Raw genomic sequence first — 25,971 nt, forward strand, 5'->3', positions numbered from 1 at the left:
TTTTTTTATATGGTGCTGAGAATTGAACCTGGTCCCGCCCGTGCTAGGGGAGTGCTCTACCGCTGAGCCACAATCCCAGCCCCCCACATTTTCTTTATTCATTTGTCCAAGGGCACTGAGGTTGGCTCCATTGCTTATCTATTGTGAATTGAGCTACTATAAACATCGATGTGGTTGAATCACTGTAGTATGCTGATTTTTTTTTTTTTGAGATTGCATTTTGTTGGTTCTTTTTAGTTACACATGAGAGTAGAATTCACTTTGATGTAATTGTATAATCATGGATTATATCTTTTATTGGTGGGCTGAGTAATTTCTTTTTTATTATTATATTCATTTTTTATTCTGCTTAGTTATATATGGTAGCAGAATGCATTTCAATTTATCATACACAACTGGAGTACAACATTTCAATTCTCTGGTTGTACATTTTGTAGAGATGCATCATTTGTGCAATCATACATGTACGTAGGGTAATGATGCCCATCTCATTCTACCATCTTTTCTACCCTCATAACCCCTCCCCAGCCTCCCCTTTGCCAAATCCAAAGATCCTTCATTCTTCCCACACCCCCCATCATAGATCAGCATCCTCTAAAGGGAGAAAACATTCCACCTTTAGTTTTTTGGGATTGGCTTACTTTGCTTAGCATTATATTCTCCAACTCCATCCATTTACCTACAAATGCTACAATTTTATTCTCTTTTGATGCTGAGTAATATTCCATTGTGTGTGTGTGTGTGTGTGTGTGTGTGTGTGTGTGTGTGTGTGTATGTGTATACCACAGTTTCTTTATTCATTCATCTTTTGATGGGCCTCTAGGTTGGTTCCACAGTTTAGCTATTGGGAATTCAGCTGCTATAAACATTTGTGTGGCTATGTCACTATACTATGCTGATTCTAAGTCCTTTGGGTGTAGAATGAGGAATAGAATAGCTGGATCAAATGGTGATTCCATTCCAAATTTTCAGAGGAATCTCCTTACTGCTTTCCAAAGTGGATACACCAATTTGCAGTCCCACCAGCAATGTATGAGTGTACCTTTTTCCCCACATCCTTGCCAACACTCATTATTGCTTGTATTCTTGATAAATGTCATTTTGATTGGGGTAAGATGAAATTTTAGAGTAGTTTTGATTTGCATTTTTCTAATTACTAAATATGTTGAACAGTTTTTTTTATATATTTGTTGATCGATTGTATATCTTCTTCTGAGAAGTGTCTGTTCAGTTCCTTATCCCATTAATTGACTGGGTTGTTTAGGTTTTCTTTCTTTATTTATTTTTTATTTTTTTTTAAATTTTTTAATTTTTTATTGGTTGTTCACAACATTACAAAGCTCTTGACATATCATATTTCATACATTAGATTGAAGTGGGTTATGAACTCCCAATTTTACCCCAAATGCAGATTGCAGAATCACGTCGGTTACACATCCACAATTTTACATAATGCCCAATTAGTAATTGTTGTATTCTGCTACCTTTCCTGTCCCCTACTATCCCCCCTCCCCTCCCCTCCCATCTTCTCTCTCTACCCCATCTACTGTAATTCATTTCTCTCCTTGTTTATTTTCCCATTCCCCTCACAACCTCTTATATGTAATTTTGTATAGCAATGAGGGTCTCCCTTCATTTCCATGCAATTTCCCTTTTCTCTCCCTTTCCCTCCCATCTCATGTCTCTGTTTAATATTAATCTTTTCTTCCTGCTCTTCCTCCCTGCTCTGTTCATAGTTGTTCTCATTATATCAAAGAAGACATTTGGTATTTGTTTTTTAGGGATTGACTAGCTTCACTAAGCATAATCTGCTCTAGTGCCATCCATTTCCCTGCAAATTCTATGATTTTGTCATTTTTTATTGCTGCATAGTACTCCATTGTGTATAGATGCCACATTTTTTTTTTATCCATTCAGTAGACCAACGCTAAGACACATTCTTTCTTTCTTTTTTTCTTTTCTTTCTTTCCTTTTTTTTGGTATTGAGGTTTTTGAATTATTTCTATATCTTGGAAATTAGTGTTCTATCTGACCTGTGTGTGGTAAAATTCTGCTCCCATACCTCACTGATTGTTTCTTTTGCTGAGAACAAGTTTTTGAGTTTGAATCCATTCCATTTATTGATTTTTGATTTTATTTCTCATGCCTTAAGAGTCTTGTTAAGGAAGTCGGGGCCTAATCTGACATGATGATTTGGGCCTACTTTTTTGTCTGTTAGGTACAGTGTCTCTGGTATAATTCCTAGGTCCTTGATACACTTTGAGTTGAGTTTTACGCATGGTAAGAAATAGAAGTTTAATTTAATTTTGCTACAGAGGATTTCCAGCTTTCCCAGCATCATTTGTTGAAGAGGCTATCCTTTCTGCAGTATATGTCTTTGGTACCTTTGTCTAGTATGAGAAACCTGTATTTATATGGGTTGGTCTCTGTATCTTCTATTCTGTACCATTGGTCTACATGTCTATTTTGGTGCCGATACTAACCTGTTTTTGTTATTATTTTTCTGCAGTATGGTTTAAGGTCTGGTATTGTGATGCCCCCTGCTTCACTTTTCTTGCTAAGGATTGCTTTGGCTATTCTGGGTCTCTTATTTTTTCAAGTGAATTTCATGATTGCTTTTTCTACTTCTATGAAGAATGTCATTGGGATTTTAATAGGAATTGCATTAAAACTATGTAACAGTTTGAGTAGTATGCCCTTTTGACAATATTAACTCTGCCTATCCAAGAGCATGGGAGATCTATCCATCTTCTAAGGTCTTCTCCAATTTCCTTCTTTAGTGTTCTGTAGTTTTCAGGTCTTTCACCTCTTTTGTTAGGTTGATTCCCAAGTATTTTGTATTTTTTGAGGCTATTTTGAATGGGGTAGTTTTTCTAATTTCTCTTTAAGTGGATTAATCACTTATGTATAGAAATGCATTTGATTTATGGGTATTGATTTTATATCCTGCTACTTTGCTGAATTAATTTATTAGTTCTCGGAGTTTTCTGGTGGAATTTTTTGGATCTTCTATATATAGAATCATGTTGTCAGCAAATAGTTTGCATTTCTCTTTTCTTGTGCACATCCCTTTAATTACTTCTGTTTTTTTCTGATTGTTCTGTCTAGAATTTCAAGGAGTATGTTAAATAGAAGTGGTAAAAGAGGGCATCCCTGTCCTGTTCCAGTTTTTAGAGGGAATGCTTTTATTTATTTATTTATTTATTTTCATTTAGAATGATGCTGGCCTTGGGCTTAACATAGATAGCTTTTACAATGTTGAGGTATGCTCCTAATATTCCCAGTTTTTCTATTGTTTTGAACATGAAAGTGTGCTGTATTTTGTCAAATGCTTTTTCTGCATCTACCGAGATGATCATATGATTCTTGTCTTTAAGTTTATTTATGTGATGTATTACATTTACTGATTCCATATGTTGAACCAACCTTGCATCCCTGGGGTGAACCCCATTTGAACGTGGTGCACTATCTTTTTAATATGTTTTTGTATGAGATTGGGCAGGATTTTATTGAGAATTTTTGTATCTGTTCATCAGGGATATTGGTCTGAAGTTTTCTTTCCTTGATGTGTCTTTGTCTGGTTTTGGTATTAGGGTGATGTTAGCCTTATAGAATGAGTTTGGAAGGGTTTCCTCCCTTTCTGTTTCATGGAATAATTTGAGGAGTACTAATAATAGTTCTTCTTAGAAGGTCTTGTAGAACTCGACTGAAAATTCATCTGGTCCTGGGCTTTTCTTGATTGGTAGGCTTTTGATGGTATTTTCTATTTCCTTGCTTGATATTGATCTATTTAAATTATGTATGTCCTCCCGATTCAGATAGAATAGATCATATGTTTCTAGAAATTTTTTGGTGTCATCAAGATCTTCTATTTTATTGGAGTATAAATTTCAAAATAGTTTCTAATAATCTTCTGTATTTCAAGAATGTCCATCATGATATTTCCTTTTTCATCAGGAATTTTAGTAAATTGAATTTTCTTTCTCTTTCTCTTTGTTATCCTGGCTAAGGGTTTATTAATTTCATTTATATTTTAGAAGAACCAGCATTTCATTTTGTCAACTTTTTGAATTCTCTCTTTTGTTTTAATTTCATTGTTTTCAGCTCTGATTTTAATTATTTCATGTCTTCTACTACTTTGGGTGTTGATTTGTTCTTCTTTTTCAAGGGCTTTGAGATGTAATGTTAGGTCATTTATTTGTTGACTTTTTATTCTTTTAATGAATGAGCTTACTGCAATCAACTTTCCTCTTAGCACTGCCTTCATAGTGTCCGAGAGATTTTGATATGATGTGTTGATATTCTCATTTACCTCTAAGAATTTTTTTAACTGATCTTTGATGTCTTCTGCTACCCATTTCTCTTCTAACTGATCTTTGATGTCTTCTGCTACCCATTTCTCTTCTAATATCATATTATTTAGTCTCCAAGTGTTGGAGTAGCTTTTATTTTTTATTTTATTATTGATTTCTGCTTTCATTTCCTTATGATATGATAGAATACAGAGTAGTATCTGTATTTTTTTGCATTTGCTGAGAGTTGCTTTGTGGCCTAATATATGGTCTATATTAGAGATGGGTCTGTGTGCTTCTGAGAAGATGTATTTACTCGATGATTGATGAATTACTCTATATATGTCTGTTATATATAAATCATTTAATTGTATTATTGAGTTCTGTAGTTTCTTTGTTTAGTTTTTGTTTGGAATATCTATCCAGAGGTGAGACAGGTGTGCTAAAGTCACCCAGTATGATTGTGTTGTGATCAATTTCTTCTTGAAATTGAGAAGGGTTTGTTTGATATACATAGAACTTCCATTGTCTGCGGCATAGACATTTATGATTGTTATGTTTTGTTGATATATGGTACCCTTAAGCTATGTCAAATGTCCTTCTTCACCTCTTCTGACTACCTTTGATTTGATGTCCACTTTGTCCGTTATTAGAATGGAAACCCCTGCTTGTTTACATGGCCTATGTGAGTGGTATGTTTTTTCCCCATCCTTTCACCTTTCACCTGTGAATGTCTTTTCCTATGAGACGAGTCTCTTGAAAGCAGTATGTTTTTGGATTTTTTAATCCAATCTGTAAATCTATGTTTTTTGTTTGATGAGTTTAGACCATTCACATTCAGGATTATTATTGAGATATGGTTTGTATTCCTGGTCATTTTGGTTTATTTTTGGTTTTTAAGTTGACTTGGTTTCTCCTTTGATTGGATTTTCCTTTAGTGTGGTTCCTCCTTTTACTGATTTTTATTGTTATTTTTCATTTCTTCCTCATGGAACATTTTGTCAAGAATATTCTGTAGTGCAGGCTTTCTCATTGTAAATTCTTTTAATTTTTATCATGGAAGATTTTTATTCCATCATCAAATCTGAACCTTAATTTTGCTGGGTAGAAGATTCTTGGTTGGCATCCATTTTCTTTCAGAGCTTGATATATGTTGTTCCAGGATCACCTAGCTTTGAAGGTCTCAGCTGAGATATCTACTGAGATCCGAATCGTTTTCCCCCTATATGTAATCTGAAACTTTAATCTTGTGGCTTTTAAAATTCTATCCTTTTTCTATATGGTAGGCATTTTCATTATAATGTGCCTTGGTGTGGATCTGTTGTAATTTTGTATATTTGCTGTCCTGTAAGCCTCTTGTTTTTGATTTTTCCAATTCATTCTTCATGCTTGGGAGATTTCCTGTTATTACTTCATTGAAGAGATTGTGCATTCCTTTGGTTTGTATCTCAGTGCCTTCCCCTATCCCAGTAATTCTTATATTTGGTCTTTTCATGTTTTCCCATAATTCTTGAAGGTTCTCTTTACAGTTTCTCACCATCATCACTATGTGGTCAACTTTATTTTCAAGATTATATATTTTGTCTTCATTGCCTAAGGTTCTGTCTTCCAAGTGATTTAGTCTACTGGTGCTTTCTATTAAATTTTTTATTTGGTTTATTGTTTTCCTTCATTTCAAGGATTTCTGTTTTTTTTTTTCCACAGTCTCTATGATTTTCTTGAAGTAACTTTTTGTTACCTGTATTTCCTCTCAATCTCTTTGGTGGAGCAGTCAATTGTTGCTTGTATTTGCTCTTTTAATTCATACTTTGCTCTGCAGATCATTTTAATTATGTACATTTGGAATGGAATGTCAATGGAATCTATTATTGTATCAGCTTGGTGTGTTTCAAGCACTTTCTTCCCTTGTTTCTTCATGTCATCCATGTGTCTTCCTCTCTAGCATTGTAGATTTGAGGTATTATAGTTTCTAACTTATAATCTTGTAGTGATTACCAATTCCTTGCCTGCACGAACCTGAAATATGGTCTTGTTGGTCCTGCCTGTTGCCACTAAATGGAAGCCAGGGGAAAAGCCACTGCATGCATCAGCAGATGGGGACATAGCATGGTCGCTCTCCTCCTACCATAGAGTGGGCTGGGGTCACTGTTGTCTGCTCCACTTCCTTCTGTGTGGCAGAAAGGCTGAGGTCGCTGTCATCTGCTCCTTGTATTTTATTCAGAGACAGAGTCTCACTGAGTTGCTTTGCATCTCACTTTTGTTGAAGCTGGGTTTGAACTCACGATCCTCCTGCCTCAGCCTCTCAAGCTGCTGGAATTACAGGCATATGCCACCACACCAGCACTTTTTTTTCTAATTTTTTTTAGTTGTAAACAAACATAATACCTTTATTTATTTATCTTTATGTATTGCTGAGGTTCAAATCAAGTGCCTCACGCACTAGGTGAGCTTTCTACCACTGAGCCACAACTGCAGCCCCTCCCTTTTTTCTTTAAAGATCCATTTATATACTATGCTGTTGTCATGGATCATGGTTGAAGTATCTTATCTTTTGGAGATTATTGGTATTTTTAAAGATTTTTCTTTTCCTTGCATAGTTTTCCACTTCATTCAATTTGCTTCTCTCTGTTGGCTTTTCCCCCTTTCTTTTCTTTATCGCATGCTGAGAATGAAACAAACCTAGCCTTTTCTTTTTCTATGTGGCCCTGAGCATCAAACCCCATGCCTCACACATGCTAGGCAAGCATTCTACCACTGAGCTACATCAGCCCTATTGGGTTTTTGGTATGTTCCCCATGTTAAAGCTTTTTCTATTCTGGTTGAAGATTTTTGTTTGTCTGTGTCTATAAAGACAGTCACCACAAGTGGATTGACAGGCTTAGGGGTTCTGGGCCATGGCCCCTGAGGCTCTGTGGCTACCCTTGAATTGACTTGGTCCTTGAGGGCTTCTCTTGTGGGCTGGTCACTTTTGCAGCCCCCTGCCTGCTGCCATATTTCTGGATTCAAGAAGGAGTGTAGGAGGGTGAGCTCCTCTACTCCAATTCTCCTGCCCTGGTGGCTGTGTGGTCCTCTTGGTTCTTAAATTGAATACTCCCTGTCCTTTGTAACTGCCCAAGACAGGTATGTGTCTAGACGTGGCCTCCAGGCCTGAGAGCCCTGCAGGTGGTCCTTCCTGTTCCTTACCAGGCAGAGGGCAGCCTCCATGGTGGGGATGGACTCTTACCAACTGCTTCTGAAATAGACTTTGAACTCACTTCTTGTTCCCTCTCTGCCTCCTCCAGTCTAGAGTGACCTTAGAAACTAGTGTTCTTGCCTACCAGGAGCTTGTGCTTGGCCTTGCTGAGCTCATGTCTACGGTGGCCTCAGGGTCTGTGTTTTCAGGCTCCAGGAGTATCATTTGGTGTGGTCATCTTTCTACTTCCCAGTATATGTGGCTATTGGGCTCCTTTTCTACTCTCCTCATTCCTGATGGTTATGATCTTTGAAAAAGCAATTTCTAATCTGTCACTGAAGACAGATTTGGGAGGAAAGGAGATGGATATGTGTTTCCAATTGTCCTTTCCACACAAGAGCTTACAATCTGTTATTTATCTTGAAAACTGATGAATGAGCCACAGCAGGGTGGAGGGGAGGAGGGATGAATTCTTCCTGTGACAAAAATCCCAGCAATGGTGTTCACTTAGTTTTCTTAAGGCAGTGATTAGAAATACTGGGAAAGTAAAATAAGATGCTACCATGACTAGCAGTTTAACTTCCATGTTTCCTTGTGGTTTCCAAAGTGGATTTTGGAGAGATTGAAGCAAGACACATGGAAGACCTGAATTGCAAAAGACTGAATGAAATCATGAATTTGAGCCAGCCATTGTCTTCGGCCTGTAAGCAGATGACACACTACAACCTAGGCCTCAAGGTCCAGGAAATGGCTGAAAGGATAGACTCACTGACAGACAGCCACATCTTCCAGATCTTCTGGGAAGAAGCCGCAGAGTCATTGAACGATCCCAAAGGGGAATATAAAAGTCGACCCCTTGCACTTACAGAGGCCTATCAGTACTTATATTTGCCTTGTTACCAAAGGTTCATGAAACTATATCAGGATCTGAAGTCAGGAGATGTCACCTTTGCAGAAATTGATGTCATCTTCAAAGACTTTGTAGATAAATACAATGACCTGACTTTGGACCTCCAGATCATGTGTGAAGTACATCCTCAGGCCCAGAGGGGCTGGATCTCAGAGCGTGTTGAGCAGATCAAGGAGTACCATAGCCTGCACCAGGCAATCAGCTCAGCCAAAGTCATCTGCAAGGTCAAAAAGGATTTTGGATTGACTGGTGACTTCAGTGTTCTTTACACTTTAAAAACTTTGTAAGTTATTTTCTGGGGACTCCTGTGAGGTGGGGGCCTACCTCAGACTCCTTGGAAGCCCCAGGGATTCTGGGACGAGCAGTGTGGCAGCCCCCCTGAAAGGCTCTGTCTGGGCTGCACTGAGGCTGGAACATTACATGGCCTGCATTTTTACCTTTGCTTGAGATAGTGTGACTGTTCCTTAGCTAGTGAGTTTTCTTGGGTCGATCTGAGAACCAAAAATTCAGGATAGAGAAACCATACTCTTTCCAGAGGAATCTTATTTCATTAGGTTATAAAAGCACAAAAGGAAATATTTTATCAATTGTCCAGGTACCTTTCCTAGTTCCAGCAGGAAGTACCAAATGATACATTACTCCTGTCATAGGTCAGGCCTGAGTTTCTCCTTCCTGTTTTTAGCCTATGTTTCAATAGAGACAGGCATGATAGTGCTTAAAATTTAGCAGAGTGTGGAATTGTCTATACCTAATCTTGAAACTTTTAGCACATCTGTTACTCTCACAAACAGAGAAGCCCAGAACTGGCAGGGCTGCTGTGCAGAACAGGTTTCAAAGTCCTTGAAGGCTTCCTCATGGCACTGGGTAACTGTGGACAGTAGCTTCTGCAGTGTAGCAAAGAGGGCCATGGAGGTCATACTATTTTTGGTGCAAGAGTGTGTCACACTCTTGCTGTAGCGTCTTCTTGTCCAGGCATGTGGGAAGGCAGGCATGGGTGGTCTCTGGTATAGCCCTCAGCAGAGCTTCATCTTTCAGACTGATGACTTCGAGGCCACCCGTCATGAGAGACTGGATCATATCAGCCCACAGCTCATCCAGGCCAAGAAGCTGCTACAGGATATAAGTGAGCCCCACTGCCAGTGTCTAGAAGAGCTGGCCCTGCAGAAGGAGCTGGTCAGCTGGCTGCTCTGGGACGTATGCGGGTAGCTCGGTTTCAAGTGTTTGCCAAGTTTTGTTCCTGAACTTGAGGACATCCTGCCTCAATCACTTGCGTGTTAGGTGGGGGGCAGCGTCTGCTTCCAGGAGTTTGCATCAGGGTGGCTTTTCAGAGTTCTGGTTAAAACTGTTTTCTTTTCTGCTCTCTCCATCTTTGGATGCTGGCATCATTTTCTTCAGTATCTTGACTCCTTTTGTGCCTTCCAACTCATTCTGCTAGAGGACTAGGCAAGCTCTTGCACATAAGGGGATGTTGCTGCAGCAAGCTTGCGGAAGCTGTGCATTTCTCTCCAAGTCTAGGGCTGGGCAGCCTATGTGGTTGTACAGATTAGATAGAGGGTGGGGGAGGGGAGGTAAGAAAGGCCAAGTAGATGGAGCAGGAGCAGCACTTGTGCACCACAGAGGCCTGGCAGGACACCTCCTGATAGCATCCAGAACTGTACTGCTTGTACTCCTGAGTCTGCTTTGATGTACAATCTTTGATTGGTAATTAACTCAAGAGAATTATCTCAATTTTTTAAAATAATTAATCATCTACATATTTTTTACCAACTGAACCTGTTTTTGTTTAAGTGATGATGTTTGTGGATTAAAGGAAATAAGGTACACACAAGCCTAGTACAGTGTCTGGGAATTGTTTGGTAAAGGTTAGATGTTGGTCAGTGGTGTCATCATATCCTACAAAAGAAAAGGTATCCTGGAGTCCTAACTGAAGGCAGGAAGTGGAGCAGGCCCTAGATGTTTACTTAGTATCTATTGATGGCCTCATGCCCCAGGTATGAGTTGTGCAGCTTCGTGGAGTTGTTCTGTGCTAGCCCCCTTTCTGTCTCAGGCATCACCGAGCTCCAGGTGTTTGTGGACCTCGCCTCCATCTTGGCTGGAGAAAATGACATTGATGTGGACCGGGTGGCCTGCTTCCATGATGCTGTGCAGGGCTATGCGTCCCTGCTGTATAAGCTGGACAAGAAGGCAGGCTTCAGCGAGTTCATGGAACTGCTGAAAGAACTCTGGAAGGCTCTGCAAAACGACCCTCACCTGCCCAGTAAGCTGGTGAGTCTTGCTCCCGGTTCCAAGGCATGGTGATCTTGCAGCTCGAGGGAACTGCTCTGCTTTGAGGGCACATGGGCAGCCATTTAAACTGAAGTTGAAAACCAGGTTTTCTTCATAAATGGAAATGCTTTTTTTGTCTTGGGTTTGAAGAGAGCTATGGAACTGCATGTCAAGAGTACTCTCCACCCTACAAGACAGGAGTGGAAGGAGCACAATAGGAAGTGTAAAAGAGAGTGTACAGTGGTTTTCTCTGAATGGTAGTAATTTTCCTTTATTTTATTACTTTTGGGTATTTTTCGCACATGATATTGATTAATTTTTTATCAGAAAAAATAAACATTTAAGTAAATTGCCTGTACCAGAGTCTTAGTTAACCAGCACTACATAACTCACCCAATGAGCAGAGATGTCCAGAGGCCTGCACCCTACTCAGGACAGCTGGTCCTACATGTGATTGGAGGATGGGGAGATAGATAGTTTTCCTGCTAGAAGCTCACATTCTCTTAAAATTTTCCTAAGTTGTTCTGGCCATGCTCAGGGACCATGGCAGGATATTAAGAACTTAGGGCTCCTGTTCAGTCAGGCATCTTTCCTCAGAGGGCCTTTGTTCTGAGAACACAGCAGGATGGTGGCCTCCCACCTGGCTGCAAGTCCTGTGGCCATCCACCCAATTACCCATAAGTGCAGGCCACGTGAACTCCATGTGTCAGCTAGGAACCAGGCACCAGTGCATCTACACTGAGTGGCCAGGGTCCTTGGGGACCAAGCAGGGTCCTGAGGGATCAGGCAGAGGCACCTGAGACAGCCTTAGGCATTGGGTGAGTAGCTACACCCAGAGCCCTGGAGGGGAGTGGCTGGAGTTTGCCCAGCAAGGGCAGAGGCAGGAGGAGGACATCCAGGAAGATAGTCATTCGAACCCTGGCCCATGTTCTCCACTTTTGTCCCAATAGTGAGATTCTGCCAGGAACTTGGAGTGGCTGAAGACAGTGAAGGAAAGCCATGGATCCATTGTGCTCTCGTCCCTGTCCTTGGCCACAGCAATCAACAGCAGAGGCATCTATGAGATCAGGGCACCCACAGGTGACCAGAAGGTGAGCCCTCCCAGATTCCAGGTGCACTGTTGGTGGCACATACTGGCCTGCTGCAGAGTCAGGGTTTCAGCCACTAGAAAATGACCTCTAAACATGTTGTGCCTCCCAGATCTCCCCAGATGCCATCTTGCACCTGATCCTCCCTGGGGGTCACAGTGGCCTAGAGCCAGATCGCTCCTACACTTTGGAAGAGCTGAGGGATCTTTTAAACAAGCTGATGCTGATGTCTGGCAAGAAAGACCAAAAGAGTATGGAAGTGGAGAGGTTTTCTGAGGTGAGCAGGTGCCCTGTTGCCTCAGGCTGGGCATGCAAATGGAAATAAGCAGGGGTTGGCCTCTGGTGGACAGAGTGGTTCCAGAGAGTGGAGCTTGTGGGTCTGCAGAGTGCACCTTGCGTGAAGTCACATCTGAGATGGGACAGGCCCTAGGGCCATCAGCTCCTCCAAAAGAGCTGATGGATTTACTATCTGTCACCAACCAGTAGTGACAGATGGTTAATCCACTGCATTTAACAGGAGGTGACCAGGTAGATAGTTCTTAGGAAGAAGTATGAATGGCTTCATTTACTTTGTAAATTGGCAAAATCAAAAATCTCAAGATTCTAATGGGCACTCTTCATCAAAACTAAAGTAACCAGGGCTGGGATTGTGGCTCAGTGGTAGAGCATTGGCCTAGCACGGGTGGAACCCCGGTGCGATTCTCAACACCACGTAAAAATAAAGGCATTGTGTTGTGTCCATCTACACCTAAAAAATAAATATTAAAAAAAAGTAATCAAGCCAGGTGTGGTGGCACATGCTTGTAACACCAGTGACTCAGGAGGTTGACACAGGAGGATTGCAAGTTAAAGGCCAGCCTCAGCAGCTTAGTGAGATCTTGTCTCAAAATAAAAAGGACTGGGGACATAGCTCAGTGGTAGACTACCCTGGATTCAATCCCCAGTACTGAAAAAAATCTGAAGTAATTGTTGACACAGGTTATTGATTTATATAATAGTCTCTCTCATGTAAAGTTTCTTTTCTTACAGTTTATTTGTACTTCACAATTGACATTTTTTTCCCCCAGTGCTGGATACAGGGCCAGGGCCTGGCACATACTAGGCAAGTGCTCTACCACTGAGCACAGCCCAGCCCACAGTGGACATTCTTATCTGCCACTTGATCACTTCCCAAAGATGGGAGCCCACTCCTTAGGCTGATCGTGTTTCCCAGTGACCCTAAGGGAGGAGTGAACCCAAGCCCCTTCAATTAGAACCTGTGTGTGTCTAGATTGGCATGTCCCCCTCCAGTAGTTCACTGTGACATCTGCCTTATGCCCCTGTTTCCCCCAGTTATTCTGCCATGTGCAGCGGCTCATGCAAGCCTTCCTGAACCTGTACTCTGCGGGAAACATGCTATTCCGGATCTGGACTGCCGAGGTCTCCTGCTGCCCCAGGAATGGCGTCTCCATCTGCATGGACTTCCACTTGGAGTTGGTAAGCCAGCTGAAAGAGAGTGGGGATGTCACCCAGCTCCTGGAAGCCCTCTGCAGGCAGATGGAGCACTTCTTGGATGACTGGAAGGAGTTCGTGAGCAGGAAGCACAGAGAGCACTTCTACCTCAACTTCTACATGGCCGAGCAGCTGGTCCTCCTGAGCACTGAGCTCAGGAAGCAGAGTCCCAGCGAAGCTGCCCTCATGATACTGTCCTTCATCAAAGACAATTGCACCCCAGCTGACATCTTAAGGGCCACCGAGGGGTTCAACGAGGCCCCCAGGCACCACATGAGGACAATGATGGAAGAATTACCACTATTGCAATCCTCTAAGATCAGCCTGGTGACCAAGCTGAGGGTCATCATGAAACAGTCCCTGGAGTGCATGAGTGTCTTTCGGCCTGGCTGCCTGGACCTGGAGGCTTTGGGCCATTGTCTGGCTCACCTGGCCATGATGGGCAGGCCTCCTGTGGAGCGGTCTCTTCCTGTGGGCCTGCAGGCTGGCCAGCCCAACCTGGTCATATGTGGCCACTCTGAGGTGCTGTTGGCTGCCCTGGCTATCTACATGCAGGCCCCAGGCCAGCCCCTGCCCACCTTCAATGAGGTGCTACTCTGTACCCCAGGGACCACGGTTGAGGAGGTGGCCCTGCTCTTGCACCGCTGCCTGGCCCCGGTTTCCCAGGGGCACAAGGTCTACAGCCTGCTGTTTGTGGATCAGCTGAGCTATGAGGTGGCCTGCCAGGCAGAGGCCCTCTTCCACAGCCTGTGCACACAGTGTCCCCGGGTGGACTACCAGCTAGTACTGGTCTGTGATGCAGCACGGGAGTGCTGTTACCTGCCCTCAGCCTTCAGCCAGCACAAAGTCCACATCATCCCCCAGGCGCCCCTCCATGCCATCCAGGCCTACTTGGCACATCACTACCAGGTCCCAGCACAGACCTTGTCAGCAGCAGCTGTGTTCAGAGACCGGATGTGTGTGGGGATCGTGGCCTCAGAGAGAGCAGGACTTGGTAATGAGAGTGCTGGGATGGGCAGGCAGTCTCTCAGGGCTTCCTAGTGTCCCCTTTCTCTGTAGCAGTGGGCACCTCAGCTGACAACTCTCTGCAGGTGGGAAAGTGAGTCTCAGGAGAGTCTGACTCCCTGCGGTCAGTGCTTCCCCTAGAAGGAGCCACCTTTCCATCCAGGTTGCAGTTCCTGGAAGCCCTGATCCTCTCCTTGCATGGACTTCTCTGCAGGTCACTTTTTTCCTGCATAACCTCCTTTGACTTATTCCGGGTTGTGTTGGTGTGAGCAGAAGAGGCACAGCTGCTCTAGCTCCAGGAGAAGAGTGCCTTTGCACCTTCCCTTTAGTCACTGTCATGTTTCCTTGGAAAGAGGTGGTGACTTCAATTCTGTTGACTTCAACCTGTGAGCATCACTGTGCCCTGTCCAGATACAACCTGTTCTCTCTCCCACTGGGGGACATGCCTCTGCTTTTACTTTATTACACTTCCACCATTGTCATCATGGGGAATTCGAGGATGCTGGGTGGGTGACAGCTAGGGACTCTGACTTCATGGTGGAGTTGTGCTCTAATATGATGTTCCATTGCATCAGTTTTGAATTTTATATAGAGAAGTAACTGTAACTTTTTAATTTTTTTTAGCTGGGGATTTACCCCAAGGGTGCCCTACCCCAGCCTTTTTCATTTTTTATTTTGAGATATGGTCTCACTAAGTTGTTTAGGGCCTTACTAGGTTACTGAGGCTGGCCTTGAACTTACAATCATCCTATCTTGGCCTTCCAAGCTCCTGGGATTATAGGCATGTGCCACTGCTCCTGGCTGAGAAGTAATTTCTAATCTCTCTGGAATCTGTTCCTCTTGATCCATAGGCTTAGGATCTAATTTCCTTGTTTTAACGTTCTAGGAAAATCTCTCTATGTGAAGAGATTGCATGAAAAATTGAAAAAGAAGTTAAACAGTGAAAAGGTGCCTTTAAAGATTGTTCGGTCGACTGATGCTCAGGTGAATGAGGGCCAGGTCCTGGGCTCCCTCCTGTCTTTCTGGGATGTTCAGTATTGGAAAACGCCCATGATATTCCACTTTGATGTGACTGCTTTGGTAAGTGCCCACATGGCAACTGAATGGCCACATCAGAAGGCTCACATTCCCAGGGTCCCATCTGCTTCTCCTTGAATGAAGAGTCCCTTCGTTCTATACTTGCCTGTAGTCAGTACTCTTCTCCCAAGGAAGAAGTCAGGAGGGTTCCTGGGATTGGGAGGAATGGTTGGCAATTGTGTATTTTCAAACCCATGCTTCTCTGTCATTAGGTACAGACTGAAACTTGGGTCTTTCTTTTCAAGATCCTCATTTTACAATACCTAATGGATATAAGTGGGAAAATGTGGCTTCGGAACCCATGACATTTATATATCATTGAAATTACAGAAGGAAATTCAGTACTGCCAAAGAGGTCTACAAAGCTGGTATGTAGACAGGGCATTTTCAGGTGGTCATGGCACACCTTTGATTCTGTGGCTTGAAGCCTGGGTTGACACATCTTGGTTGTCTTCCACTTTCACCTTAGGGTAGCTGTGAGTACATGTTAGGGGAAATGCATGCTTCAACTTAGATCTTAATGATGTCTAGAATGAGAATACTCTCATGTTGATTGGTAGCATCTTGGATTCATCTGGATATGTCAGATTGGTTCCTATGCCTTGGGTTGAATTCCAGGGGTGCTGAGTGTGGAGGATTCCTCTGTTGATGGCCACTGTCTCCCTTACTGCCAGTGAAGAAGACAGTGAGACGTCATTCATGGAAACCTGTTAGCTGGTGGGAGTTCTATTGTTACAAATGTGTTCATGCTTGGTGAAGAGATCAAGTCACAGGACTGGATATAGCTTTATGGTTCATAATGCAGATGCCATAGTTGAGCTTCTGTAATGCTCTAACATGCAGATGCCAGCCTCTGTGAACAAGAGGCTGAAGAAAGCCACATGCATTCAAGTGATTGTTTTCATAAAGGTCTATCCACAGGAGACCACGTGGAAGGTTAACACATATGGGCATCTTTCAGGAAATCAAATTCTAACTTCTATTTAGGTCTCTTCTTTGCAGAATCCACATGCCTCCCAGTTTAGTTTTCTTGACATCTTCCCCAGAGTCATCTGCAGACCTCCCAAAGAAGTGATAGCCATGGAGCTGAGCCCTGAGAGGAGCTTCATAGAGCCTGAAATGGATGAGAGAGAGTTCTGCAGTGCTACTTTCCAAAGACCTTACCAATATTTAAAAAGATTCCATATAAAACAAAACCTAGACACATTTCAATACCAAGCAGGCTCTGTTGAAGGTACCCCAGGAGAGTGCATCCAGCACCTCCTCATATATTGTGGGGTCATCAACCCTTCCTGGTCAGAGCTCCAGAACTTTGCTCGGTTCCTCAACTGTCAGCTCAAGGACTGTGAGGCCTCTGTGTTCTGCAATCCAGACTTTACTGGAGATACACTACAGGGCTTCAAGAACTTCGTGGTCACCTTTGTGATCTTCATGGAAAGAGACTTTGCCACACCAACACTTCATACCTCTGACCAGAGCCCAGGGAAGCACATGGTCACCATGGATGGGGTTGATGAGGCAGAGCTCGCCCCCTTCACTCTCTGGAGAAGGTGGGAGTCAGAGCCTCACCCTTATGTGTTCTTCAATGGTGACCATGAGACCATGACATTCATAGGCTTCCATCTCCAGCCCAATGAGAATGGCAGCGTTGATGCCATCAACCATCTCAATGGGGAGATAATCAGGAAAGATGTCATGACAGAACAACTGTACAGGGGGCTGTTGCTTCAAGGCGTGCCCTTCAATGTTGACTTTGATAACCTGCCCAGACACGAGAAACTCTTGAGACTCTGCCAGCCACTAGGAATTCCTCAGGCCTTTGACCCTGATGAAACATATGAGCTTACAATGGACAACATGCTCAAGATTCTGGCCATTGAAATGCGGTTCAGGTGTGGGATCCCAGTTATCATCATGGGAGAAACTGGCTGTGGGAAAACCAGGCTCATTAAATTCCTTAGTGATCTGCGGCGTTGTGGTGCCCAGGCTGAGACCATGAAGTTAGTCAAGGTTCATGGAGGAACAACTGCAGTCATGATTCACTCCAAAGTCTTGGAGGCTGAGAAAACTGCCTTATCCAATAAGTACCAACACCAGTTGGACACCATCTTGTTCTTTGACGAAGCCAACACAACAGAAGCCTTAAGCTGTATTAAGGAAGTCTTGTGTGACCAGACCGTGGATGGCCAGCCCCTGGAGGAGGACTCAGGCTTGCACATCATAGCTGCCTGCAACCCTTACAGGAAGCACTCCCAGGAGACCATCTGCTGTTTGGAGTCAGCTGGTTTGGGGTATAAGGTCAGTGCCAAGGAGACAGCAGACAGGCTGGGCTCCATTCCCCTCAGGCAGTTGGTGTACCGTGTCCATGCCCTGCCCCCCAGCCTGATTCCTCTGGTGTGGGACTTTGGGCAACTGAACGACACTGCTGAAAAGCTCTACATCCAGCAGATTGTGCAGAGACTGGTGGACCATGTCAGGATCAGTGAGGACGAGACTCATGTAATCACGGAAGTGCTCTCTGCCTCTCAGAGGTTCATGAGGAACACTGAAAATGAGTGCAGTTTCGTCAGCCCCCGGAATGTGGAGCGCTGTGTGAAGGTGTTCACATGGTTTCATGGCCGCCGCGAGATGCTCTTGGTGAAGCTGAACACCTTTCTCTGCGAGACCAGTGTCAGCAAAAATAACTTCAGGAGAGACCCCGTCCTCTGGTCCCTGGTACTAGCTGTGGGGGTCTGTTACCATGCCTCCCTAAAGGACAAGGAGTCCTACCGCAGAGCCATTTGCAGGTATTTTCCAGAACCATATGACAACAGCGGGGTCATCCTGGATGAGATCACACACGCACAGGATCTTTTCCTGAGTGGGGTGCCTCTGAGGAAAACCATAGCCAGGAACTTGGCTCTGAAGGAGAATGTCTTCATGATGATCATCTGCATTGAGCTAAAGATACCCCTATTCCTCGTGGGAAAGCCTGGCACCTCCAAATCTCTCGCCAAGACCATTGTGGCAGATGCCATGCAAGGCCAGGCCGCACACTCCGCTCTCTTCCGCAGCCTGAAGCAGGTCCATCTGGTATCATTCCAGTGTAGCCCCCACTGCACCCCACAGGGCATCATCAACACCTTCAAGCAGTGTGCTCGCTTCCAGCAGGGGAAGGACCTGCAGCAGTACGTGTCTGTGGTGGTGTTGGATAAGGTCGGCTTGGCAGAAGATTCCCCCAAAATGCCCCTGAAGGCTCTGCACCCACTGCTAGAAGATGGGTGCATTGAAGGTGATCATGCCCCCCACCAAAAAGTCGGCTTCATAGGTATTTCCAACTGGGCCCTCGACCCTGCCAAGATGAACCGGGGCATCTTTGTGTCCCGCGGCAGCCCCAGTGAGAAGGAGCTCATAGAGAGTGCCAGAGGGATCTGCTCTTCAGACAGCCTGGTGCAGGACAGGGTCCGAGGGTACTTCGCTCCTTTTGCCAAGGCCTATGAAACAGTGTGCAGCAGGCAGAACAAGGAATTCTTCGGGCTTCGCGACTACTATAGCCTCATCAAGATGGTCTTCACCACCGCCAGAGCATCTAACAAGAAGCCTTCTCCACAGGATATTGCACGTGCAGTCCTTTGGAACTTCAGTGGCAAAGATGACATCCCTGCTTTGGACATCTTCATGGCCAATTTACCTGAGGCCGGGTGTGTGGAAGAGGTCAGCACCCTGGAGCTCATCAAGCAGAACATTTGTGGGAGTATGCAGAACATACTCCCAGCAGTGGGGGAAGTGGAAGAAGCTGAATCCCGCTACTTGCTCATACTGACCAAAAACTACATGGCCCTGCAGATCCTGCAGCAGTCATTCTTCAGTGAGGACCAGCAGCCTGAGATCATCTTTGGTTCCAGTTTTCCCCGGGACCAGGAGTATACCCAGATCTGCAGAAACATCAATCGGGTGAAGATCTGCATGGATACTGGCAAGATGGTGGTGCTGCTGAACCTGTAGCACCTATATGAGAGCTTGTACGATGCGCTCAACCAGTACTACGTCTAGTTCGGGGGCCAGAAGTACGTGGACCTCGGGCTCGGCACCCATCGTGTCAAGTGTCGGGTCCACCCTGACTTCCGTCTGATTGTTATCGAGGAAAAAAATGTGGTGTATGAGCAGTTCCCTGTGCCCCTCATTAACCGGCTGGAGAAGCACTACCTGGACATCAGCTCGGTGCTACAGGGGTGGCAGAAGAGCATTGTGCAGGAGCTCATGCAGTGGGCAGAGCAGTTTGCTAAAGTGAAGGCCCATCAGTTCCTGGCTGGGCACAAGTACAGCCCTGCTGACGTCTTCATTGGCTACCACTCCGATGCCTGTGCCTCCGTGGTGCTGCAGGCTGTGGAGAGGCAGGGCCCCGGGGACCTGACGGAGGAGCTATATCACAGGGTGTCTGAGGAAGCCAAGTTGATCCTGCTGGACTGTGCCACACGAGATGCTGTGGTGAGGCTGAGCAACTCTGCACTGGGCTCATTTGCTGGGCAGGTGCTGTCGCAGGAATACTGGTACAAGCAGCAGCATCAGTCCTTTGCAGATTTCCTCCAGGCCCAATTTCACAATGGGGACTCGGAGTGCCATGCCATCTTCACAGAGGTGACTGCTCCACAGCCTTTCCCTTTCCTCTTTCACCCAAGAGCCCTGGTCCCTGGGGCCCAGAGGTTTAGACTCTCTTCAAGATAGTGTGCAGTCTAGGAAACGGGTGTGTTTCATACAGGCACAAGGAGGATAAGTTCAGTTAGGCCTCTTTTTGACTGTGAGTAGAGCTTTGCTCTGAGAGCAGCATTGGGCACAACATTCAGGTCCCAGAGTGCTGGGTCCACCTGGGATGTAAGTGAATTGGTCTGCTTCCCATCCTTTGACAGAGTAAGAGTAATGGATGAGAATGTCTCCCATGCATGTGCCCTTAGTGTGTGTCATAGGTGAAAGGTGCACTCCAGGTAGGGACATGGATCTTAGGTGGTTCTCCTTAAGAGAGGCTTTTTGCACTGAAAGAGAGGGTTTGCTGGGCCAGTGTCAGAGGCAGAGGCCTCTGTGGGACACAGGTGTTGAGTCTGAATCTGCATCTGTGCAAGAGACCTGGAGGAGATCACTGACAGACGGTAACGTTCAAGCTTTGAGTGCTGGGTCTCACAGGGATGGAATAGGTGGAGAGACATGTGGAGGGCCTTGTCAGCAGCCTTGAGCTTTGTCTTGCCTGCACAGAGAGGAGCTATGAAGCAATATGTATGTGGACATACCCCACTGCCCCAGTGATGGGAATACAGTGGAGCAAGAGACTGACATTGAGAGGATAGAGTTGTCAGGAGGCTGCTGGCATGGTGCAAACTGCAGACAGTTAGCAGGAAGTAAGGGGAGGAAGGAGGTGGAAGACAGCCTTCCTGAGCTCACTGCAGCTTTGTGCAATCACCATGGAGAATCCAGGAACAGCAGTGGGTTTGGCAGCTAGTGGTGGTGACATCCGTTTGGGATAGGTTCGGATGTCTGCTCTATGGTTGGATGTGGGAACCTGAAGCCTATTCATAAGGACAGGCCCAGAGAAGGGGTCTGGAATTGAGTGCAATAGCACATGCCTATAATCCCAGTGGCTTGGGAGGCTGAGGCAGGAGGATGGGAAGTTCAAAGCCAGCCAGCCTCAGCAACTTATGGAGGCCCTAAATTACTTAGTGAGACTCTATCTCAAAATGAAAATTAAAAGGGCTAAAGGGGTTGGCTTGTAGCACAGTGGTAGAATGCTAGCATGTGTGAGACACTGGGTTCGACCCTCAGCACCACATAAAAATAAATAAAAAATAAAGGTCCATTAACAACTAAAAAATAAATAAATTTTAAAAAAGGGCTGGGGTTGTTGTTCAGTGATTAAACACCCCTACATCTAATCTCTGGTACTAAAAAAAAAAAAATAGAATGGGTCTGGAGAGCTGAGGTCCTACATGCCTAGGAACATCTGGGTTTGCACCATGGGATGTGGTCCATGGCAGAGACTTGGGAACTACTGAGGGGAGGAAGAGTTGCCACTAGCTAACTCCATCTGATAGCAGGAAGCCAGATTACAAGAAGAAATGGCATTGTGCTGAGCCCTAAAGGATCAGGAGGCTCTCAGGTAGGGACCAAAATAGGAAAAGAGACATTGGCTTCTCAGAAGGCATCCAAGGCATCTTCTGGCCGGGGCAAGTCTTCTCTCTGCCATCTGTTGACCCTGGAGGTTCTGCTTGCCTCAGCCATTCCTTGTATGTAAAACCTGCTCGGGGTCAGGCTTCTTTTTGTCCCAGTGCCCCCTGGTCCTGGGTTCTAACCCACCACTCTGTGCCCTCGCTTGAATTCTGGCTGATGGCTTGCGCACCCACATTGCAGGTCACCACCTTCTCCAGACTGCTGACGAGCCGTGATTGCGAGGCCCTAGGGGAGGAAGTGAAGGGCTTGGCCCCGAAGCCCATGATCCTGTCACTGCAGCAGTTCGACACCGAGTACTCATTCCTCAAGGAAGTCCGGTGAGGTGTCCTGCCTGGCCATCACCCTCAGCCCCCATCCTAGGTATATGGTATCCCATGATGGGGCATGGTAGCCACTCGAAAGGAACTCTGAGCACTGGACACTGTGAGAAGGTCATTGCTCAGCCTCATGGTATGCCCTTCCAGCCCCTGTCATAAGTGGCCTTCTCTACAGCTGTGTCATCTGTCTCTTGATATTTGTGTAGCCCTTTCCTTCTCCAGTGGATTGCCTCCTCACCTTGTGGAAGGAGACCCTACTGGATGCTGGATTATTCTGCATGGCCTGTGTTTCCCTTCACTTTGTGGAGTGTTGTGATCCATGTTTATGTTTTGTTTTGTTTCACTTATGCTAGGAACTGAACTCATGGCTGCTCTACCACTGAGCCACATCTCCAGCCCTTTTATTATTATTATTATTAATTTGCAGACAGGGTCTTGATGAGTTGCTGAGGCTAGCCTGGAACTTGTGACCCTTGTGCCTCAGCCTACGGAGCCATGGCTGCCTGTGTTTTAGGACAGAGGATTCACTTGGGTGATTCAATTTTTCTTTCAGAAGCAGCTTAATGAAGACAGCCAGACGTAAAATCCTCATTGTCCAGTTGGATTTTGATGATGGCGCTCACAGTGCTCAGCTCATTGCATCAGCTAAGTATGTTCTTAGTATTTTTTCTCAGGAAACACAGGAAGCCAAAATCTACCCAGGACCTCCTGAAGAATATATTTCCTGAAAGCAGTGTGAAAATAAGAATGACTCTCCCTCCCAGCTCCTGACATGGGCTAGGGAAGCTAGAGAGGAAAGGATGAAGGAAAAGGCCAGTAATGGCACAGAATTGGTGAAATACAAGAAGTGTCAATAATGGAATATTTGTAGTGTGTAGAAGAATGTGTTAAAGCTATGTTTGCAGTCATTTTTTTGTCATTTTAATTTTTAATCACACAATTAGGATTAAAGTTTAGTCTGGGATGTATCCTTGTGGTACAGCACTTACCTAGCATGTCTGAGGCCCTGGGTTTAATCCGCAGCACTGCATAAAAAGAAAAAAAAAGTACTTATCATAAGTTTAAGGGCAGTAAAACTATGTAAATAAATTAATATTTATTGGACATTTTTTATGATGACTATAAATCTGTTGCTTTCATAATTGCTGTGTTCTATTACTCATGTAATGTAAGAGTGACTTCTGCCCCTTTAAAGTACTGGGAGCCTAGTACAAAGTTAAGGCTAGCCAGATCCTGCTAGGAGATGGTCTGCCACCACTGGGGGTGCAAGGGGCACTGTACCTCACTGTACTCTCTCAAAATGGGAAGGCCAACAAGCCCCACCCTCTGGCATGTGAGGGCCCTGAGACATGCCGAGTGGGAGTTCTGATCAGCAGTGAGAGGTAGAAAGTGACCCCACCAACAAGAAGCCATCCTCCTCTCACAAGAGATGTGGTGGCCCCTGGCATTGTGTGGAATGTGGTAAAGCCCCTGACAGCTCCAGGGACACCCAGCAGCCATCTCACACCTTGGCTTTTGCTCAATTGTTTGCTTTGTTTTGATTTTTGTTTTCTAAATAGATACTCTGCTATCAATGAAATCAACAAAATACAAGGAACTCAGGGATGCATCTTTGTCTATTTCATCACAAAACTGTCCCAGATGGGGAGCAGAGCATCCTATGTGGGATTTCATGGAGGTAGGGCCAAAGATAAGTGACTGTCTTTAAGTATGTCTGGGTTGATTCTCAGGGGTCCCATGCTGCCTGCATGTCTAAGTCAAACACCAACTCCAGCTGTCTCTGGGCTTCTTTGGCTCACTGCTCACAGCCATCACCCTGGGACTTGCTGCTGCTCTGTCAGCATGGCCTGTGCTATGTCAGGTGTGCACAGGATAAGCTCCTGCTCCAACTTTTCATTGTACAAATGACTCAGAGATCTTCTCCTTGCAACCAGCCCTAGTGCTGACTCCTTGTGCCTGATTCCTTGATTTGCCTTCAAATCAGCCCAACTCTTTTTCTGTGGAATGATCACAAACTGGATTATGTAAGACAACTGGTATTCTGAGAAGAGGAAAATAAGTTTAATAATTTCACAGATGGAAAGTATCTTGAAGTATCTTGAAGTCAGTATCTTGAAGCACTTTCTAACTAAGTGACAGTATGTATGCTAAGATGCATGTAAAGAACCATAGACAGGATCCAGGTAGCCTTTGCACACCAGTTAATCAGTCTCAACACACAGGTTGATGGTGAGCATGCTGATATGATGTAGTGGAATTGATGGGTGTGTTCAGGGACATAGACTTTGAGGTACTGATCATTCCTCTGTCAGTAGTGTGATTAAACATCTGGACACAGGTGTGTCCCTGCTCATGGCTGACAAGAAGAAAGTGAAAAGACTTGAGAAGACTTGGTAGCTTTGTTCTTCACAGGGCTATGGTGGTCTGTGCACATCGATGACCTCTGGAGGTTCCCATTCATGTCCTCTGATGTGACTAAGCTGCAGAGTGTTACCATCAGCCAGCTGTTCATGCCAGGAGACAGCCCTGAGCGTGAGTTGCAAGGTTTCAGTCTGGGAAAGTGGGGGCAGAGAGGCAGATGGGAGGTGTCAAGTTAGACAGCTTCCTGTGGGGCTGGAGTCAGGGTTGCCACACTTGAGTTACCTTTGAGTCTTGGCACCTGGCCTCAGCCAGAACTCAGGATGTGGCACTGACCTGCCTGGCTCATGGTCAAGATCACCAGGGCCATGGGAAGGCCAAGGAGCAACACCCAGTGTATTAACTGGTGTGCTGTGGGTCATGTGCCCCAGGCTGTGGGACACCTGAACAGTAGATTTTGTGCTAAACTGGGTGACAAATGTCCCCATGACTGGGGCTGCCACTGAAGCTTGGGACAGGAAACCTTGGTGAAGCTCTCAGCATAGGCACAGACTTGGTGTCACCCCATCCTTTTCCTTCTCCAAGTGGTGACTAGATTGTGTTCCCTTTGCTTGCATCAAAAGGCAACCAGGAGGAGGTGATGGAGGCAGAGACTGGCATGTCAGGGGAGGTGGCAGAAATGGAAATGGAAGAGAAAGGTCCTGAGGAGATGGAATGGGAGGCCGTGGACCTGAGGGGCAGTGATGTGAGTTCTCCTCTGTTCCTCTGTTGGCTGCAGGTGGCTAAGCTGGAGGAGCCCAGGCAGCTGTGCCAGGGTCAGGCTGAGCCCTGCCTTCTCTTTATGCTGGAAGTATGAGGGACTTACCAGGACAAGATCTGTCATTCCCTTCTTTATGAAGACTCCTAGTTAGCTCTGCCCTGTCCCTCAACCAGTAACCAAATCCCTGATGTCAGCAACCACCTTGCCAGTGGTCCTCAGGGTGGTTGGGCAGCACACAGGGATCAGCTGGGAGAGGTCTGTAGGTCAGCTTCACCATGGAAACTGGCCACTGATGCTTTGGGCACGTGGACACGAGGCCACCTTCTTGTGTGGGTAGAGTAGCTTTCACCCACCCTGGACATGACAGCAGCAGATGACGTGCTATCTCCCTTGGCAGGCACAAGTCCTGGACACCACCAGACTGCTGAGGAGCTGTGTGCAAAGTGCCGTGGGGATGTTCAGGGACCAGGAGAGCAGCACACGCAACATGAGGAGAGTCACCATCCTCCTCAGACTCTTGAATGGGGACAGTGTAAGCAGTGGTATGAGTCATGTCCCTGCTTGTCATCAGGGAATCAGGTGGCTGAGTGTGGCGAGCTGCCCTTCTGGGTTTCTGTGGCTTGGCAGATGCAGTTGGCATAGTGGGAATCTCAGGACATCTCTAGAATTCTTCTCTAGAGTTGGCCTGGCCAGAGGACCTGTGGCTTCCCTCTGCGGGGGAACTGGTCAAGCAGCACAGTGGAGCCTCCAACTTGGTGCTCACAGGTGGACCAAATTATGTCCCTTCTGCCTTTTCACAGCCTCGTTCTTGTGGATATCCAAGATGCGCCTCTCTGTCCTTCTAAAGAAGCAAGAATAGAACCAGCTCTGCAGTCTGAAGGAGTGGGTGGGGTGAGAGGCTGTGAACCAGGATGCACTCCAGGAGGCCGGCACTTTCAGGTACTGTGAGCACCGGGCAGTGCAGGGATCTACTATATTGTCCCAGGGGAAGGAGCACACCAGGTGTTTTTTTCTCCACCTCTGAGGAGGGCAGAACTATGT

The 25,971-nt window shown here is 45.4% G+C and overlaps 1 pseudogene across 1 annotated transcript in view; it reads left to right on the plus strand.

Moving 5' to 3' along the window:
- LOC101962537 (E3 ubiquitin-protein ligase RNF213-like) overlaps window positions 1-25,971 on the plus strand; it is a 91,724-nt pseudogene that overhangs the window by 41,787 nt on the left and 23,966 nt on the right. Inside the window, exons 21-36 of the transcript XR_013429437.1 lie at window positions 8,072-8,657; window positions 9,397-9,558; window positions 10,405-10,639; window positions 11,590-11,730; window positions 11,840-12,004; window positions 13,060-14,212; window positions 15,110-15,303; window positions 15,513-15,668; window positions 16,303-19,917; window positions 21,676-21,812; window positions 22,366-22,461; window positions 23,372-23,490; window positions 24,225-24,344; window positions 24,794-24,915; window positions 25,328-25,472; window positions 25,731-25,869. The product of XR_013429437.1 is annotated as an E3 ubiquitin-protein ligase RNF213-like (transcript). The remainder of the gene's footprint in view (window positions 1-8,071; window positions 8,658-9,396; window positions 9,559-10,404; window positions 10,640-11,589; window positions 11,731-11,839; window positions 12,005-13,059; window positions 14,213-15,109; window positions 15,304-15,512; window positions 15,669-16,302; window positions 19,918-21,675; window positions 21,813-22,365; window positions 22,462-23,371; window positions 23,491-24,224; window positions 24,345-24,793; window positions 24,916-25,327; window positions 25,473-25,730; window positions 25,870-25,971) is intronic.

Source organism: Ictidomys tridecemlineatus, chromosome 13 (genome assembly GCF_052094955.1).
Source record: "Ictidomys tridecemlineatus isolate mIctTri1 chromosome 13, mIctTri1.hap1, whole genome shotgun sequence".
Lineage (NCBI taxonomy): Eukaryota > Metazoa > Chordata > Mammalia > Rodentia > Sciuridae > Ictidomys > Ictidomys tridecemlineatus.